Below are 17397 nucleotides of genomic sequence, written 5' to 3'. Positions count from 1 at the left end.
GTGGGGCGTGGACCTTATTAGTGGTTTAGTGAGTATGAGGGCTGGAGTCAGCTGCAGGATGGTCTTACAGGCATTGGTCAAACTCTGTAAATGAGGAGATGCTGAAAGAGCCCGTGGCCTTATTTTTAGAGCATTTGTTTCCAAATAAAGTTTCATCTTGTAACACAGTCAGGGAACATTTAAGAGAAGGACCACTGGTTACCAATCAGTTGATGAAAATGAATTCAGCTCCAGTTTCTCGAGGAAGACCGTTGAGAACATGAACACCTTATATTTCTCTGGTTTTCCCAATGTAAAATATGGAGTCATACTGGAAGTTCTCTACAAAATAGAACCATATTTAACCTTTCTCCTTATACCTTGGTGACTGTACTTCTTTACAACTTGCCTACTTGGATATTTTTAAAACAGTGATTAGACATACTAGCTTTTGCTTTGAGTTTTATTTCTGGCTATTCTTTTTAAAGAAAAGAATAGTAGAGTGGGAAAGGATGACTGCTTTCTTCTCACTTCATTTTGCTTTGGAAAGACATGGCTGACTGTGTGGTGGTCACTTGTTTTCATGATAATTTATTCAGGACAAAATAAATAGTTTTGACATATCTGATCTGAAAAACGTACAGAGTGATACCAATGGACACAAGCAAAGGTCTCATGAGGTACACAAGCCAGATTATTTCTAGAGCCAACCAGGGGCCCCCCAAAATGTATAATTATGGTCACAAATTTATGGCCCTTTCTCCTTTCAGCTTCTGGCTTTGTCACTCTCAGAAATTATCCACTGGGAATACCAAGCTCTGAGTTTGTTTTTAAAAAATATTACTCTTTCATTATTTTATTTTTTTACTTTTTGATTTTTTGTAGAGATGGGGTCTCGCAATGCCGCCCAAGCTGATCTGGAACTCCTGGCCTCAAGTGGTCCTCCTGCCTCAGTCTCCCAAAGTGTTGGGATTACCCATGGGAGCTGCCGTGCCTGGCCTTATTTCCTTAATTTATGCTAGCAGAATATGGCCTTGAAAAGCTTGCCTCTCATCAGATCATTGGAGAGATCTTTTCCAGCAAGTTCACCTTTTCCCGTTGTCGTCTCTCTTACAGCATAATCATCCCAGCACACTGCAAGGATTTGTGTGCCAGGAGAAGCACCGTCTTCAACAAGAGACATGGAAAAATTTCAGTTTATGTTTGAAGGGAACATGGATTCATTTGAAGAGGGATCTTGGAGGAGGAGGGGGCTGATGCGGGGACACACCACCTCTGTGGTCCGCGTTCGGGAGGTTACAGGGCACATCTGCTCAGCCTCCACCCAGTGCAGCCGCGTTCTCCTGGATGGGGGCCTTCAGTGTCACAGTTCTCTAGGGATTGCCTCCCGACCCAGTAAATAGTAAGGCAGGATTAGAGTATCCCAAGTTTGAGAGTAACAGGCACTACAGCGGTGGGTTCCCGCTTCCTCTCTGTCAGTGTCTCCTCTTTCCTGGGTGTGCAGTTTGGGAGCAGTTGGCCCCACCTCCCAACCCAATTTCTAAGAGCCCATTGGGAGTGCCTTAAACCAATCAAGACATGAACCCCACCATGATTGGTTCAGGGATAATCATACGACTCAAGTCAGTCCAATCAGGTTCAGTAGTACTCAAGTGCAAGACATTTGGGTCCCAGGGAAGCAAAACACTTTCCTCCTGATTGGAAGCTGGCAGGGAGAGAGGAAGCTGCTGACCGCCATTTTGAGATGGTGGAGGGAAAGCCAGTGCTGAAGAGGCAATTTTGAGAAACCAAGGGAAGAAGTCAGTGCACAACATTTGAACACCTGGATCAGCTATGGCCCGAAGCCACCCTTGCCTTTAGACCTTTGAGCCCAGTAAGCCAACAAATGTTCTTTCCTTTTTTAATGCCACTTTAAGTTATGTTCTCCGTTACAACCAAAGCTCTAGGATAGGAGTGTGGCTATCCCGGGTCCTGCTCTTTGGACAGAGTCCAAAGACAGAGTCCAAAGGCCGTGCCAGAATCACCATGAAAGGAGTTCTTGACTTGGTTGTTGGGACATCCGAACCCTGATCTCATTTAAACTGAACTGGTTGACGGTCCTCAGGTGTGATAGAGATGATCCTTCCTGGCGTGCTTAACACAGAATTGATGTGAAGTTACCTGAGACAGAGAAGGGGAGAACACACTGAAGAGCCTGAAGCTAGTGAGGCTGCTGTGCTCCTGGGAGCAGGCCGGGCACTCCCTGGGGAGGCACGGTCGAGGCCAGCCTTCTGGAACCGGGCAGGCATGAGGCCAGGAGGTGCTGTGCCCTTGAAGGGAGAGGCAGACTAGAAGGAGGGGCTGCACGATGGAATGTCCGGCCTGTGCCAACACCTGTAGGCAGGTGAAGGTCCTGTCCTCATTGCATGTCCACCTTCAGTGTCTGTATTTCTGCTTACCATGACACGGGAGAATGGGAGAGTTTGCGGCAGAAACTCCTTTGACCTTGCTGCTATGAGTCCATGGAGAAGGCAGCCGCCTGGCAGGTCATTAAAAAGGATTCAAGGATGTGATTCTGTAGAACAGCTGTGCATGCCCAGGAGATTCCTTTCTCCCCACTTTTGAGAAATTCTTTGAGAGCGAAATTAATTCATGTAGTATCTGTAGGAAGCAAATTATTTTCTTGACTTGAAAAGAATTCAAAAGACATGAGAGGGCAAGCAGTTGGCGGCAAGCACATGGCCAATGAGAGACACAGGCGCTCCTCCTGCTGCAGACCACCGTGGTGCTGCCTGGTGCTGAGCTAGCTGCCTTGCTAGAGGCCCAGGTTGCCTCTGGACTGTCCATGGGCAAACCATCCTTGTCAAACTCCCTGGGGTCAGCTCCTCTCAGCCTTGGGGGTCTGTACTGTGAGAGAAGCCCCTAGTAATTCATCCCTCAGCCAGGGTTGTGGCACCACAGCCACCCTCTGTAGCTGCCCCAATGAACACAGCTCCATAAGACAGCTTTTCCCACATCTACAGCCCAGGGTGGGTTATGTTAACCATGTCTTCTATTTTCTCTATTTCTTAATGCTTTTGTAACCATGAGACCAGCTTAAACCTATTAACCATTGCCTAAGCTGTTATACAAGGCACAGGGCCAAAATTGCAAGACACGTATCCTGGGCACTCACAATGGGAAAAGGCTTCAGCCTCCTAATTGGTAACAACACCAGCCTGGCAGGCTGGCTGCACTGGCATCATCTGGGACTAGTTAGAATTGCCATAAAAGCTTGACCCACTCCCAGATAGGCCTAGATGGCTAGAGGTAGAGAATGCTACAATTTTAAAATGTCGTTTTGTGTCAGAGCACAGGGGAGACAGATTGGAGAACTGCCACTTATCTCCTTGCCAGTAGACTCACAATGGCATTGGCTTTTGCCTTTCTCAAAAGCCAGTGCCATAATGTTGGCTCCTGTGTTCACTGGACTATGAGTCCATTGCTCAATGGCGCTTTGACAACTAGGGCCTTGCTTGCCCTGTAGGGACTGCCCCTCCCAGGGTTCATCAATTTGTAAAAGTAGTAAACAACTCATACAAGAGATGCTTCTCAAATACAAACCAACCACTCCAGCACCCATACCCCATCACCTTCCTTACTGAATTCTCACACTCCGGGCCACTATGCCTCAGGGGCACCCCTTATGCCCCAGAGCCTGTTGAAGTTAGTATTGTTGCAAGCCAATCCTAAGCTTGCTCATCCTGTATCACCTATTCTTTCCCACAGAAACCTCAATAAAGGTTCTTGGCCATGTTTTCCTCCAGTTCCCTCTGCTCCCTGACCAACCTTAGTGCTTCCCCACGCACTCTGGCATGAGGCAGGGTGTCCCCTCCTCTTGGAGTCTGAGTAACTGAATTATCTTTTCAATGGCACCCCTCTCCCCTCTCCTGCTCTGTTGGCCTTACTATACCTCCAGTTTTCTGTCAATCCACTATATTTTGAAATCTGGGCTCAGTGACAACGGTCCTCACTCAGAAGGTTCCAGCCATACTTTCTAGGAGAGGCTCAAAGTTACATACCTTGCATTTCACAAATGCCAGTTCATTGTTTTAAGCCTCAAATTTCTCAACAGAGTGGGAAGCCATTGTTGTTCTTTCCGTGTCTCCACAACTCGAGATAAACATCAGCCTAGAGTTTGGACAGAGGGTTGTTTATTGTTCTTGGAAAAATAAGGAGAGAGGAGGCAAGTCTTGCATCAGTGTGCTCGCCCCTGGAGAGCTGTTATCATGACGGGAACCCCAGGAGGAGGCCATCTTGTGAACAGTGATAGCTTCTAGCTCCTTCCACTGTGCACTGGATGGGTCTCTTCCGACATGGAAGTGAGCCAGGCAGCTGTGCCCAGACTGCAGGGCTCAACAGCTTGAAAGCTTCCGCCCTTAGGAACATAAACCTTAGGCCCTAAGTGGTTCAGAACTTACTGCCACTCAATCCCCCTGGCACGGGGCTTTTAATTTATTTGCAACAGTTTGGGAAAACAGGATTTAAATGGATAAAGTTCAAATATGAGCCAGCCAGTCTTGTCATCTTCATCACTGTACATTATTTACGTCAACAACAATCATGAACTTGTATGAACTGTCAGGAACAGAACCCAAATGAAGTTTCCCCTCATCTATCATGTTTATTTTTCTTTGTTAGCACAGCCAGCACGTTTTGCATTTTTATTACCCAGTCTGCAACAACGCCAACATTCAGCACGGCAGACTTCCGCAGTACGTTAGGGGAGCTGATGACTTAGGAACAGCATCAAAAGACAATGAAGCAAATGAAGATGAATTGGTGTTCATTTGCTTGCTTGCTGCTGTGCTATGAACTAGGAGAGGAAGGGCAGATTTTATGGATGTTGAAAAATAATCTTGTGTCATTTCAATTAACTAGAGCACTCTGCTGAAATAATAAGCTTGAAATGGGAATTTTTCCACTCCTGGCTTCCCTGGAATCTCTGCAAGGACAGACATGGGCCAGTTCTGTGGGGACAGAAGGCCCCTACAACCCCTCTCCTCAACTTCTCGGTAAAAATTCAGTGCCAGTGATGATGCCCTACAAAACTGCAAATGAAAACCACATAATATCCCACGGTCCACCGTTTTTCTGATCTATGAAAGGGACTCTCATTGCAAGAGACATCTGAGGGCCACTTTCCATGTTTGTGGATAATGTGTCCATGTGGAGACAGGCTGTGGATACCTCTCCAGTGTGGATCTCCCAACAAAGACAAGGAGAAGACAGTTTGCTCTTAAACGTCTCCCCACACTCCTTCTGTGGATTCACTCTCCTTAGCCTCTCCCGTGTGCTTCCTGACTGCCTCCTGTCAAGAAACGGCTGGTTGCCTACCCAGCTCCCATTATGCCTTTATTCTTTAACGGGAGTCTGATTTTATTCTTGGAGTCAGCATTCCCAGGTGTGAAATGAAACTTTCCATCCTCCATTACAGCCAGGGGTGGGCAGCAGACCCAGTTCTAGCCAATAAGCCCAGTCGGAAGGGCTTCCAGGAATGATGTATAAAGAGAGCAGATGCCACTGTTTCACCCCTTCCCCTTCCTCCTTGTTTTTTTCTGTCTTAACCTGACCTCCATTATCCTTACACATGGCCTCCACCCTTAGGCTTTCTCTCCTTAGACATGGCCTCTGCCCTCGGGCTCTCTTTCTCTTTAGAAGTTGCCTCCACCCTCAGGCTCCCTCCTCCTTATACATGGCCTATGCCCTCAGGCTTTCTCTCCTTAGATGTTGCCTCTGTCCTCAAGCTCCCTCCTTCTTAAATGTGGCTTCTGCCCTCAGGCTCCTTCCTCCTTAGATGTGGCCTCTGCTTGGAAAGTTTAGGGACAGTGTTCGTCCTTCCAGCCCCTACCCGGTTCCTGGATCTCTAACACACTTGTTAAATGAATAAATCAGTGGTTGTGGAATGCCCTTCACATTTAGCTGGACGGATCTGTTGCAATGTTGTATGGTATTTGCTTAGATACTCTAAGATTGCCTGAATCTTGCTCTGACCAAATGACTCCTTGTTTCTCTAAGGAGACGGTAGAACATGGAATCAACATTTCCGGCTGAATAGTGAGGTCAGCTGAAAAACTGCCCCGTCAACCCATAGAACCAGGAGAAACAACAGCATTGCTGTGGATGGCCACTCAATTTTGGACTGGTTTGCTATGCAGATGCAGACAACTGATAGGTAATCCTTTCTCCTTAATTCCTTATTCCCCCACTAATGAGGCAACTTGAGCATGTTTCTTGCCTCCCGCGCCAAGCCCATATCCCATCCGGCCTCCTGCACCCTGAGCACAGCTGGCTGTGAGAGGGCATCACTCCCAGCACAGTGGGTCTCCCATTCCCCATGATCCTCACAGCCACATGAAGCAGCTCCTCACACGGAAGCGGGCAGGGCGAGCTCTTGACTTGAGCTAAAAGGGAAAACACCTTCCACCCTACAGGGGACTGGGATACACGCTCCAAATATTCCTCCTCACAGAGTCTCCCACCTTCCCCACATGATATACCCTCCAAATATTCCTCCTCACAGAGTCTCCCAGCCTTCCCCACATGATACACCCTCCAAATATTCCTCCTCACAGAGTCTCCCAGCCTTCCCCACATGATACACCCTCCAAATATTCCTCCTCACAGTCTCCCAGCCTTCCCCACATGAGGCCTGGATGCTCCAACAGGTCCTCAGAGAGCAAAACCCATTTTTAATGAATTCCGTTGTAAATGTTGCACAGACTCCGGCACCTCACTTGAAATGCAACCATTCCTGTGCCCTGCTTTCCCAGCAGTGCCTTCATGTTAACATCTTTTCATCTCTGGGAAGAAATTACTTTCCATCAAAAGATATGGAAAGCATGGGATTTATAATTCTCTTTAATAAGCAAAACGGGCATGCAGAAACTCTAAGAAATGGGTGTGTGGGGTTTCCCCACTCAGAGCCCAGCCCTGCACTCACTGTGTTCCCTCCTCACCCTGGTCAAGGTCAGAGCCTCCAGGGTCCCTATGTGCCTTAGTCATTCTATTTAAACAGTCCTCTACTTTAGGGCACTTTCTGGTGACCTATTGGCCACATACTTTTTTTTTCTTTTTTCTTTTTCTTTTTTTTTTTAAGCTGGAGCTTCACTCCTGTTGCCTCGGATGGAGTGCAATGGCATGATCTCGGCTCAGTGCAACCTCCGCCTCCTGGGTTCAAGCGATTCTCTTGCCTCAGCCTCCCAAGTAGCCGGGATTACAGATGCCCACCACAAAACCTGGCTAATTTTTGTATTTTTATTAGAGACAGGGTTTCACCATGTTGGTCAGGCTGGTCTCGAACTCCTGACCTCAGGTGATCCACCCGCCTTGGCCTTTCAAAGTGCTGGGATTACAGGCATGAGCCACTGCGCCTGGCCTGGCCATATACTTTTAAAGGAGGGGTCTGCTTTTTAGATTTGGATAAAAAATATAGAAAATTAACTGCATGAAAAAGGAATTTGCAAATGGGTGGTTCAAGTCCCTCTTAAAGTTTGATACGTCTTTCAAGCTGAGAGGAAGTCTACGTACCTCCACCATCTCCAGAGTTTGTTCCCTGCAAAAGTGATTTTAATCTAGAGCAATGAATTCTGCAAACTCACATCTCAGGCATGTTCCTAATAATAGACTGCCTCCCTGCCCCCACGCTGGCAGCCGAATGTTGCCGGTCCCAAGGAATGCTCCATCATGATGCCATTTGCCTGTCAGGACTCTATCCCAGCAGCAGCTGCAGCTGATTATGGCTCGGCTGTGGGCTGTGTTTTATTTATGATCCACCTCCTCCCTTTCAAAATCAATCAGGGCACACTCATGGAAGTAAAATGAGAGGCCCTGGCCAGGGCTTCAGCTTGGGAAATGCACTTTCCCCTCCTTTTCAGGGCAGTGGTGTCCAAGGAGGCCAACAGAGGGGTGGACATCCCGCAGGAAGCCCTGCGACAGCCTCCACCCCCCATGTCTCCATCTACACGCAGATGCTAAGAGGCTTACAATGCTTTTGTTCCTGAAGTTTCTTCTTCTTCCCCCTCCTTACCACCCTGGCTTGGCCCTCAGCTCTCAGTAGATATTTCATGTTCTGTGCTCACCTCCAACAATGTTAATTTCTGCTTTGGGATACTTGTTGGAAATAGCATGCCATTAAAAGTCACAGACTGTCACCTTGTCCTTAGTCACTGCCTGCATTTCAGTCCTTTTTTCCACCTATCGAGACTCACTGGCAACCACCATGTGGCCCCTCCCCAATTATCCCACTGCTGTCTGGGCGTGTCATCCGAACTCGGTTGTCCCTCAGCAGCCTGGGCCAGATCTGTCCTCTTTGGTTGATTCTTGAAAAATCCATCACCTTCACATCCCAACAGGACATTTCCATAAGATGAAACTGCATTCTTTATCCATCCCTGAAGGTACATATTCATTTTCAAAAGTGTTGGCTCAATTAAATCAGAGAGAGTCATTTGGTCGAGGGCTCTATGGAAAAGACATTATTAACTGGAGTATTCTTCTCTTCCCTGTGGTGGCAGAGAAAGCATTTTCCAATTAAGGCTCTCATTCACGTTCAAGAGGCATGTGCACGGTTCTCAGATGCGGTATAAAGGAGAGCCAGGGAGATCCGAAGCAAGTGAAAGGAAGAACTCGTGGAAAATTAAAAAGAAGCGAGAGTATTCAGATGCCAGAAGAGAAAATGAAAGACTGACGCAGCGATGCACTCCTGCTCCAGAAGCGGAGTATCTGCCCAGAAGCATGAATTTGCACAAAAGGGTGGGCACCAAAGCAGAAGGGATTCTGTTTGCTCAAATGCGTGTTTCTATGGATGTGCATAAGATTGGTTGTTCTAACAAGAAATTGCTGAGCATTTCCAGCAGGTCACTTAGGGGCGAAAGGACTCTGCAGCCCTCCTGGCCCATCCTCTTCCTAGGTGTCCCGGGGAAGGGGCATTTCTCATCTGCCTCCTCCAAAGCTGGGACTAGCACTGGGCCACCTGCTATCACCTCCCAGGTGATGTGCCATAAAGTCAGAACTCATGAAAAGTCTCCCGGGCAGCCTCCTCACTTTCCATGTCCATAACGAGTGGAGAAATTTTGGCCTGGGTCTCTCTTTCTCCTGCTCTGTCTGCCCCATCTTCCTCATATCAGATATTCCTAGTGTGCTGGTCCCAAAATACAGGGAGTGTAGGGGAGGGGTGGAGAGAGTGAGGCAGGAGCTCAAGTTGTCCCAGAGCCCTGCCTGGGAGCTGGTTGTTGCTTTCCTGGCCACTGACAAAGCGCTTCACCGGCCTCCAGTCTACTCTCATTTCCTGCCTTTGACTCCTCAGTAGAGCGCCGCGCATCATAACTGATGACTGATTCCCTTGCTGGCTCCCTGCGGTCAATCCCTGGGCTGGGTTGAGGTGGACACTCCATCTTCATGGAGTGTGATCTACTGTGGAATTTCCTGCTGTGTTGGTCTCTGCATCGGTCACTGTGATGGTCCCTGGTCTGGAACAGTGTAGACAACAACTGAATCTGAAAGGAGAAGGGTGGACAGGATCCAGATCCAGGGCTTTTCAAGTTGGGATTCCCCTGGGGCCAGGTAATCTATGTACTCCAACGGCTCACTTTTTGAGTGGGCAATGTCACAGCCCAACTCCTTTTCTTCAGGTATATCAGGTGTACTAGGGTGTGCCAGAGTACCAGTTGTGCCAAGGTACCAGGTGTGCCAGAGGGATCAGATGTGCCAAGGGTGCCAGTTGTGCCAGGAGAACAGGTGTGCCAGGGACAAGGTGTGCCAGGGACCAGGTGTGCCAGAGAACCAAGTGTGCCATGGGTACCAGGTGTGCCAGGGGACCAGGTGTGCCCAACAACCAAGTGTGCCATGGGTACCAGCTGTGCCAGGGGACCGGTGTGCCCGAGAACCAAGTGTGCCTTGGGTACCAGTGTGCCAGGGGACCAGATGTGCCAGAGAACCAAGTGTGCCATGGGTACCAGGTGCACCCAGGGACCAAGTGTGCCAGGGGTACCAGGTGTGCCAGGAAACCAAGTGTGCTATGGGTTCCTGGTGTGCCCAGGGCTATGCACATCAGGGGTACCAGATGTACAAGGCATCAGAAGTGCCAGAGGACCAGGTGTGCCAGGGGACCAGGTGTAGCAGGGATACCAGGTGTGCCAGAAGTACCAAGGGTAGCTCAGCTCTTCTCCAGCTGATGATGCAGTGTTGACTCTATTTTTCTTTGAAATAAGAATTTTGTTCTCTCCTTCTCACACACAAAAATTATAAGGAAATTTTATTTATGTTTATTTATGTTTGCAAGGAAATTTAAGGAAAAATTGTATTTATAGTAAATACAAATAGAAAAAAATTAAAACTCTCTAAACTACCTCATTTAGGAATAACCACTTTAAATGCTTTAATGTCAGTCATTCCAATTAATTTTTTGATTTTACATATAATGTTTTCGATACACTCTAGTTAAAAACAGAATCATGATTTCAAAGCCTGTTAATTCAAAAAACCTGATTTTTCAACATCTTTCTGTATCATTAACACACTCCTACAACATCATTGTTAATAGCCTTCTCGGATTCCATTACTATGAATGTAACAAAACTTTTTCAAGCAGTCTCTTCGTTTTGGACTTTCAAATTATTCCTCCCTTATTTGTCTAGCCTACTACTGATAGATGTTTGCTTGGGTGGTACCAACATAAAATAGCCTTGGCAGGAGCCAAGTGTGGTGGCTCACACCGGTAATCCCAGCACTTTGGGAGGCTGAGGCAGGAGAATCGTTTGAGGTCAAAGGTTCGAGACCAGCCTGGCCAACATGGTGAAACCCCGTCTTTACTAAAAATTCAAGAAAATTAGATGGGCGTGGTGGTGGGCGCCTGTAATCCCAGCTACTGGGAGGCTGAGGCAGGAGAATCGCTTGAACCTGGGAGGCAGAGGTTGCAGTGAGCCAAGATGGCGCCACTGCACACTAGCCTGGGCGACCGAGTTAGACTCGTCTCAAAAAAAAAAAAAAATTGTCTTCCAGGTTGCTCGGTGTAAGATAACAGCTCCTTGGTTTTAATTTGCATTTTTGCATGTGAATCATCCTTTGGTATTATTTGCCCAATTCGTTTAGTGTCTCAGTATTAGGCTTTAAGATTTAAAGTATAAAATCTTCACCATGCGGAGTGAAAAACATGGTTCTTTCTTGTCATCCATCTCTCTAGTTTGTTAGGAATGTTTAACTCTGTATTTTCTCATTTGTTATGCTTTGAGTGGAAGGAGAGAGATCAGATCCCTTATTTTTTAACCTTGTGGTCTCTGCCTTGAGGCCCTATGTAGAGGGCCCTTTTCACATCGAGATGTATCTACACGCTTACCTGTATTTTCTTTCATTACTTTTATGTTTTTACAGAATAATTGTCTTATATCCATTTATTGGTATGGCGTAAGGTATTTAATAATTTTCTCAAATGATTAGCACAGTTACCATTTTTTATAAAAACAAAATGTTTAAATGCTCCCTTTCTCCTACATTAAATTTTTATATACGCTTCGATCTTTTCCTGAAACGTATGATCTGTCTTACTCATCTATCTATGCATTCCTGAGCCATGGTCACAGCTTTAAATTATTGTAGTTTGCAAATATATTTTTATTTCTAGTTTTCAAATATAATTTTTTTCTTATATACTAGGTGGCTCCTTCTTTAATTACTTAAATAAAATTTATTATCTCCTCTGAAATATCTTTTTCTTCCAGGTAAAATTTAAAGTGGAAAAAAAGCCTTGTGGATACTGTTTTCCAGCAAACTCCTGCTGTGCTCTTGCCGCACACCCCTGCCAGCCTTGGGAGAGCCATAAGGAATGTCTCATATGTGCTGTAATCCTGCAGCACTGTCACTGTGCCGATCCTGAGTGCAAACAACAGGTCCTGCCTGCTCTTTTGAGTGTGTGCGTTCCCTCCTCTACCTACAGAACCGCAGCAACACAAAGAACCGAAGGGCAGAAGTTGCCTAACATTGCCTTGTGCAAGCCTGGCCTGCGAGTCCGCTCAGGGCACAATTGCAGCTTGGCAGAAGGCAGCCCCAGGGGACTCCTGGGCACAGAGAGCTAATACCAGCTAGGTGATCACAACTCCCCAAGAATGCTGACCACGGAGGGAGGCTGTCCAAGGGTCTACAAGATGGCATCCCTCTGTAGATGGCCTCCCTCTGTGGATGGCATTCTGTGGGTGAATTGATACAAATCAGTCATCTTGTTCAGATTTCCCTATTATCACATTACCGGTCCTCCATGGGGACTCATCAGGATTCCTTTGTGGTCTGAAATGCAGGAAATTGAGCTCTTTGGGTCAGAAGCCAAGTTAAACAAGACAGACTCCAGATGCTCTGCAAGATGGATGCAGATGCCAGCAGCACCAAGGTTGAGGTGGGAGGTGTTCACTCCCCTTCCTCCCACAGGTGTCTGGTCCTTCCCGGACAGGTGGGCACCGTTCTTCCCCATGCTGCAATGGTGCTGAACAATTCCTGGGGCTAAAATAAAGTCAGTAATGACAACAACTTTCTCATGTAATAAAAATTAGCACCAAAAACAGAGAACAAATCAGAGCCGCTTCATGGGCAAGCAACCCCTGCAGGTACACAGGGCTCCACTGTCAGACAGGCCCTGTGCTTGGCCTAATGCTCTGCTGTCGCCATCTTCAAATTCTAAATAACTGTGAACGAAGCCTCTTTCATTTTGCGTCATGAAGCTGGTCCTAATGATCAGTATGGGAAAAAGTAGAATCTTTAATTGCAGTCATCTGGCTTGGAGCCTTCTCAAACTCAGCCCCCACTTGTGCATCATGCGGCAGTGAGGGTTGGGTCTGCATTCTGTCTCCTAAAAACCGTATGTTTCCATGCAGTGAATGAGTCTCCCGTTCCTAACATGGATGAGGCTCCCAAGATGCCCGAGGAGTTGACCTCTTCCACTGTGGAATTTATCCAGCCTGAAACAAGGAACATCTGACTTGGGATTTAACAATATCATTTTGTTTTAATTCAGCAAAACAGGTTGTAGGAGGACAACATGCAAAATTCTTGTGGAATTCTGGTCCTTCCAGGGCAGAAAGGTAACCACTTCTACCTTTCTCCCTATGCCCATCCCTAGCTCCAGCAACCACTAATTAGTATCCCCATCTTATAGTTCTGTTATTTCAAAAATGTCTTATAAGAGAAATCATAAAGTATGCAGCATTTTACAATTGGCTCTTTTCAATCAGTGTAATTCCCATGAGATTCATCAGAGTTGTGGTGTGTTTCAATTCTTAATTTCTTTTTTACCGCTGAGGAATGTTTCATGGTAAAGGTATGCCAAGGCATGTAGGCCACCTGGGGGTTTTTGTTTCCATGTGGAGGAGTCAGTGGATAGGTATGATCAGGCCGCAGCTGCTAGGTCACAAGGGCATTGTGTTCTGGGGCCTGTGGCTTGGGGCAGCCTCTATCAGATGTCCCCACACAACGAATCCTACCTACAGCCAAGAGCAAACATGTCAAAACCCTTATCCTTCTGCAAAGTCCCTCCAGCACTCTGTACTAAGAAAGCGTAGCATGGGACATAGGAGAATAGCTTAATGGAACTCTGGGATTTATCATACAGCACATATGGAAGTGTTCTTTGGAGCTGAGAGGAAATAAATTGATAACTGACGTGATATACACAAACAGGCTTATTTCTAGGTCTCTCTTCTGCTCAATTTATCTGTGTATCTATCTCTTTGTTGATATGACACTGTCTTCATTACTTTAGCTTAGTAGAGAAAGTCTTGATATTGGTTAGAGTGATGGCTTATACTTTGTTTTTCAAATTGTTTTAGGTACTCTAGTGCATGTGTTTTTCCATATAACTTTTTTTTATATATACTTTAAATTCTAGGATACACGTGCAGAACGTGCAGATTTGTTAACACAGATATACACATGCCATGGTGGTTTGCTGCACGCATCAACCCCTCATCTACATTAGGTATTTCTCCTAATGCTATCCCTCTCCTTGCCCCCCCACTCCCCAGCAGGCCCAGGTGTGTGATGTTCCCCTCCCTGTGTCCATGTGTTCTCATCGTTCAACTTTAAGACCTGGAAATGGCACAAGAAGCCACCACAGGACTCTGTGTTTGGTTTTCTGTTTCATGTTAGTTTGCTGAGAGTGATGGTTTCCAGCTTCATCCATGTCCCTGCAAAGGACATGAACTCATCCTTCTTTATGGCTGCATAGTATTCCATGGTGTATATGTGCTACATTTTCTTTATCCATTCTCTCCATATAATTTGATAATACACTTGCCAATGTCTACAAAAAAAAAACCTTGCTGGGACACTTAGAGAAATTGTATTAAACCTATATAGGGGAAAATATATCTTTATTATGTTTACTCTCCCAATTCATGAACATAGTATGTCTTTTCATTTATTTAGTATTTTTTGATTTGCTTAATCAGCATTTTGTACTTTTTTAGTACACAGATTCTATATATGTTTTGGTAAGTTTATATTTAAATGTGTCTATTTTTCCTGTTTTACAGATTTGATAAATTTGATTGATCTGTCTTCATATTTATTGATTCTGTATTTGTCATATCCACTTTACTATAAGCCCATTTAGCAAGTTTTTAAAAACATTTCTGTTATTATAGCTATTAGTTCTATAATTTCCATTTCATTCTTTTTAAAATTTCTGTTTCTTTCTGAGATTATCTATTTTTAAATTTTATCAAGAGAATTTGTAGTTGCTTGTTGAATCATTTTTATGGCAGCTGCTTTAAAATTCTTGTCAGATAATTCCAACATCTGCTTCATCTTAGTGCTGGCATCAGTTGATTATCTTTCATTCAAGTTGTGATTTTCTTGGTTCTTGGTATAATGGGTGACTTCTTATTGTATTGGGCTGGTGCAAAAGTAATTGTGGTTTTTGCCATTCCTTTTAATGGCAAAAATATTAATATTGAGAACATTTTGCCTTTTGCATTTTTAGACTCTGGGTTCTATGAGACTTCATTTTAGGAGGCAGTTGCCATGCTTAGGGTTACAGGTGGCCTGGCCTGCTTTTGTGTGCTGTGATTTCAATCCCATGAAGGTGTTCACTGTTGTGGGGTCACCCCTATGGAGCTGTGTGGCCCCTCTGTGACTCTGGTTGGGTGAAGACCTCTTTGGACTTCAGGAGCAAAATGTGCTTCTTGGACGGGGCTACTGTTGTTGCAGACAGCCTCTGTGAGTTCTCCCAGCTGCCCAGTGTCTTTAAGGGCCAAAGAGCATTCTCCAGCCCATGCTTCCTGCTGGGCAGAGATTGCCCTGTCCATGCCACCCAATGTCCCAGTGTCTCTTGGTGGAGGAAGGGATTCTTCAGCCCTCAGGGATGAGAGTACCTCTCTGGCGGAGGCATGAGCTGGGAGGGACCTCCTAGTGCTGCCCAGCTGCCAAAGCCTCTACCTGGGAGAGGCGAGCTCAGAGCCAGTGGGGAAGAAGCATGTTCCTTCAGAGAGAGCCAGACCGCCACGCCTGCTGCCAGGCGCTCTGGTGGTGTTGGCAGGACTCTTCTTTGATCTGGGGCAGGGAGGAGCTTGCCCAGGTTGGCCTCCATTGCTAGACTGGGGGCTCAAGGAATGCAGGGTCTGGGTCACCTTCTATTGTTGGGGTCAGTGGCCATAGGACCCTCTGGCACTATTTTGTTCCCCTAGTCCTGGGGTTGCTGACAAGTTTGCCCTCCTTTTTCTCCCTTTCAGAGTCCTGTGGTGGCTTCTTGTGCCATTTCCAGGTCTTAGAGTTGTTCTTAGGGGGAGAAGCAAGGAGAGAGACTGGCTGAGGGAGAAGAAAATCTCACACAGGGAGTGATAGGAGCCATGTGTGTTGGGGTGTGTGCGGTGTGTGAGTGTGTGTGTATGCAGTGTGTGCATGGTGTATGTGTTTGTGGTGTGTGTGAGGTGTATGTGTGCTATGTGTGTGGGTGATGTGTGTTGTGTGTGTTGTATGTTGAGTGTGTGTGTAGAGTGTGTGTGGTGTGGAGTACGTGTGTGTAGTGTACCTGTGTGGAGTATGTGTGTGATACGTGTGTGGTCTGTGTGGCATATGTGTGTGTAGTGTGTGTGATCTGTGTAGTGTGTGTGTAGTGTATGTCTGTGTAGTGTGTATGTGCCACATGTGTGTTGTACATGGTGTATGTGTGTGTATGTGGAGTATGTATGGTGGATGTGTCTGTGTTGTATGTGTGTGGTGTATAGTATATGTGTGTAGTATGTTGTGTGGTGTGTATGTGATGTGTGCGTTGTGTATGTTGGTGGTGTGTGGTGTGTGTGGTGAGTGTGTGCGCTTGTGCGGTTTATATATACTGTGTTTGGTGTGTGTGTGCATGGGGTGCATGTGTGCTGTGTGTGGTGTGTGATATGTGTGTGAACATGCCTGTGTATGAGTGTATGTGTGTGTGAACATGTGTGTGCGGGTGTGTGAATAGGAATGTGTGAGTGATTATTTATAAAGGAGTATTCGAATGTTCTGTGCCTGTGTGTGAGTATGAACATATATGTCTCCATGATGAAGACAGCTGGGTAAGAAGTTAATAAAATTATTAAGTGGATTACTTTTAATACACCATGCCAAGCATAGAAGCATGTGGATCCTCTTGCTGACTGCTTGACAGCATCCTTTTTACTCTTCCAGATTGCCTCAGCCAGCTCCAGCGTGGATGTTGGAGCCGAGCCAGCAGCAGAACAGGAAGACAGAGTCAGTGCTGTATTCAAGTTCAGGCAGAAGGTCACCAGTCCCATCCACTGTATTTTATCTCTGATTTCTTATATGTACCCTGGTGACCTGAAACCAAAAGAGAGGCATTAACAAACCCAAACCTCCCCAAAGCGGGGAAGCTTCAATCCTCCAGTATTCACAAGTACCTGGGAGGGTGCGGAGCCTGAGCATCTGCTCGGAATGGGTGTGGTCCTGAGCAAAGGTTGGACTCTAAGACCAGCAAAATGTCTGATTCTTACCAACTAAGTGGGTTTGAAACATATGAGTTTAGCCTGCCATATATTATACAATGAGTCAAGTGTCAATTATCGGTCTCTCTGGCTTTCCTCTATTACCATAGATCAACAAAAATTGAATTTTGATAGTCTTCCAAGGAACTGAGATTTCCACTTAGCTCTCCTTATATTAATCGTAGCATAAAGAGAGCTACAAATATTTTGGAATTAAATGGCTGTGCTGCAAATTTATATTCATTCATTTCTTTGACATATGACCATGATAGTAATAGCAGATGTGGCAATGGCCCCCTGGTGTGAGCCCCTTCTCCTCTAAGTCCCCTTTCCTGTGTGAGAAGACTCTGATTTAGAGCAGTGGCCACCCCATGTCCCTCGTTAAGCCCAGGTGACTGTGGAAAGAGACCCTGTGTTCAGGGAGCCCACAGTCTAGAGAATA

The 17397-nt window shown here is 46.1% G+C and overlaps 1 long non-coding RNA gene across 3 annotated transcripts; it reads left to right on the top strand.

Annotated features, from left to right (window-relative positions):
* The first annotated feature begins 1665 nt into the window (after positions 1-1665).
* On the top strand, positions 1666-17177 carry LOC117099297. 3 transcript variants are annotated; one of them, XR_004443748.1, is made up of 5 exons: positions 1666-1852; positions 6016-6172; positions 11715-11882; positions 12998-13064; positions 16642-17177. It is a non-coding gene; the product is annotated as an uncharacterized LOC117099297 (long non-coding RNA). The 3 variants fall into 3 exon arrangements; XR_004443746.1 differs by lacking the exon at positions 11715-11882; XR_004443747.1 differs by lacking the exons at positions 11715-11882; positions 12998-13064.
* Positions 17178-17397: the final 220 nt, after the last annotated feature.

Source organism: Trachypithecus francoisi, unplaced genomic scaffold (assembly GCF_009764315.1).
Source record: "Trachypithecus francoisi isolate TF-2019V2 unplaced genomic scaffold, Tfra_2.0 Lachesis_group16, whole genome shotgun sequence".
Lineage (NCBI taxonomy): Eukaryota > Metazoa > Chordata > Mammalia > Primates > Cercopithecidae > Trachypithecus > Trachypithecus francoisi.
Note: the sequence above shows the minus strand (reverse complement) of the source record. Positions and strands in the feature narration are given on the sequence as shown.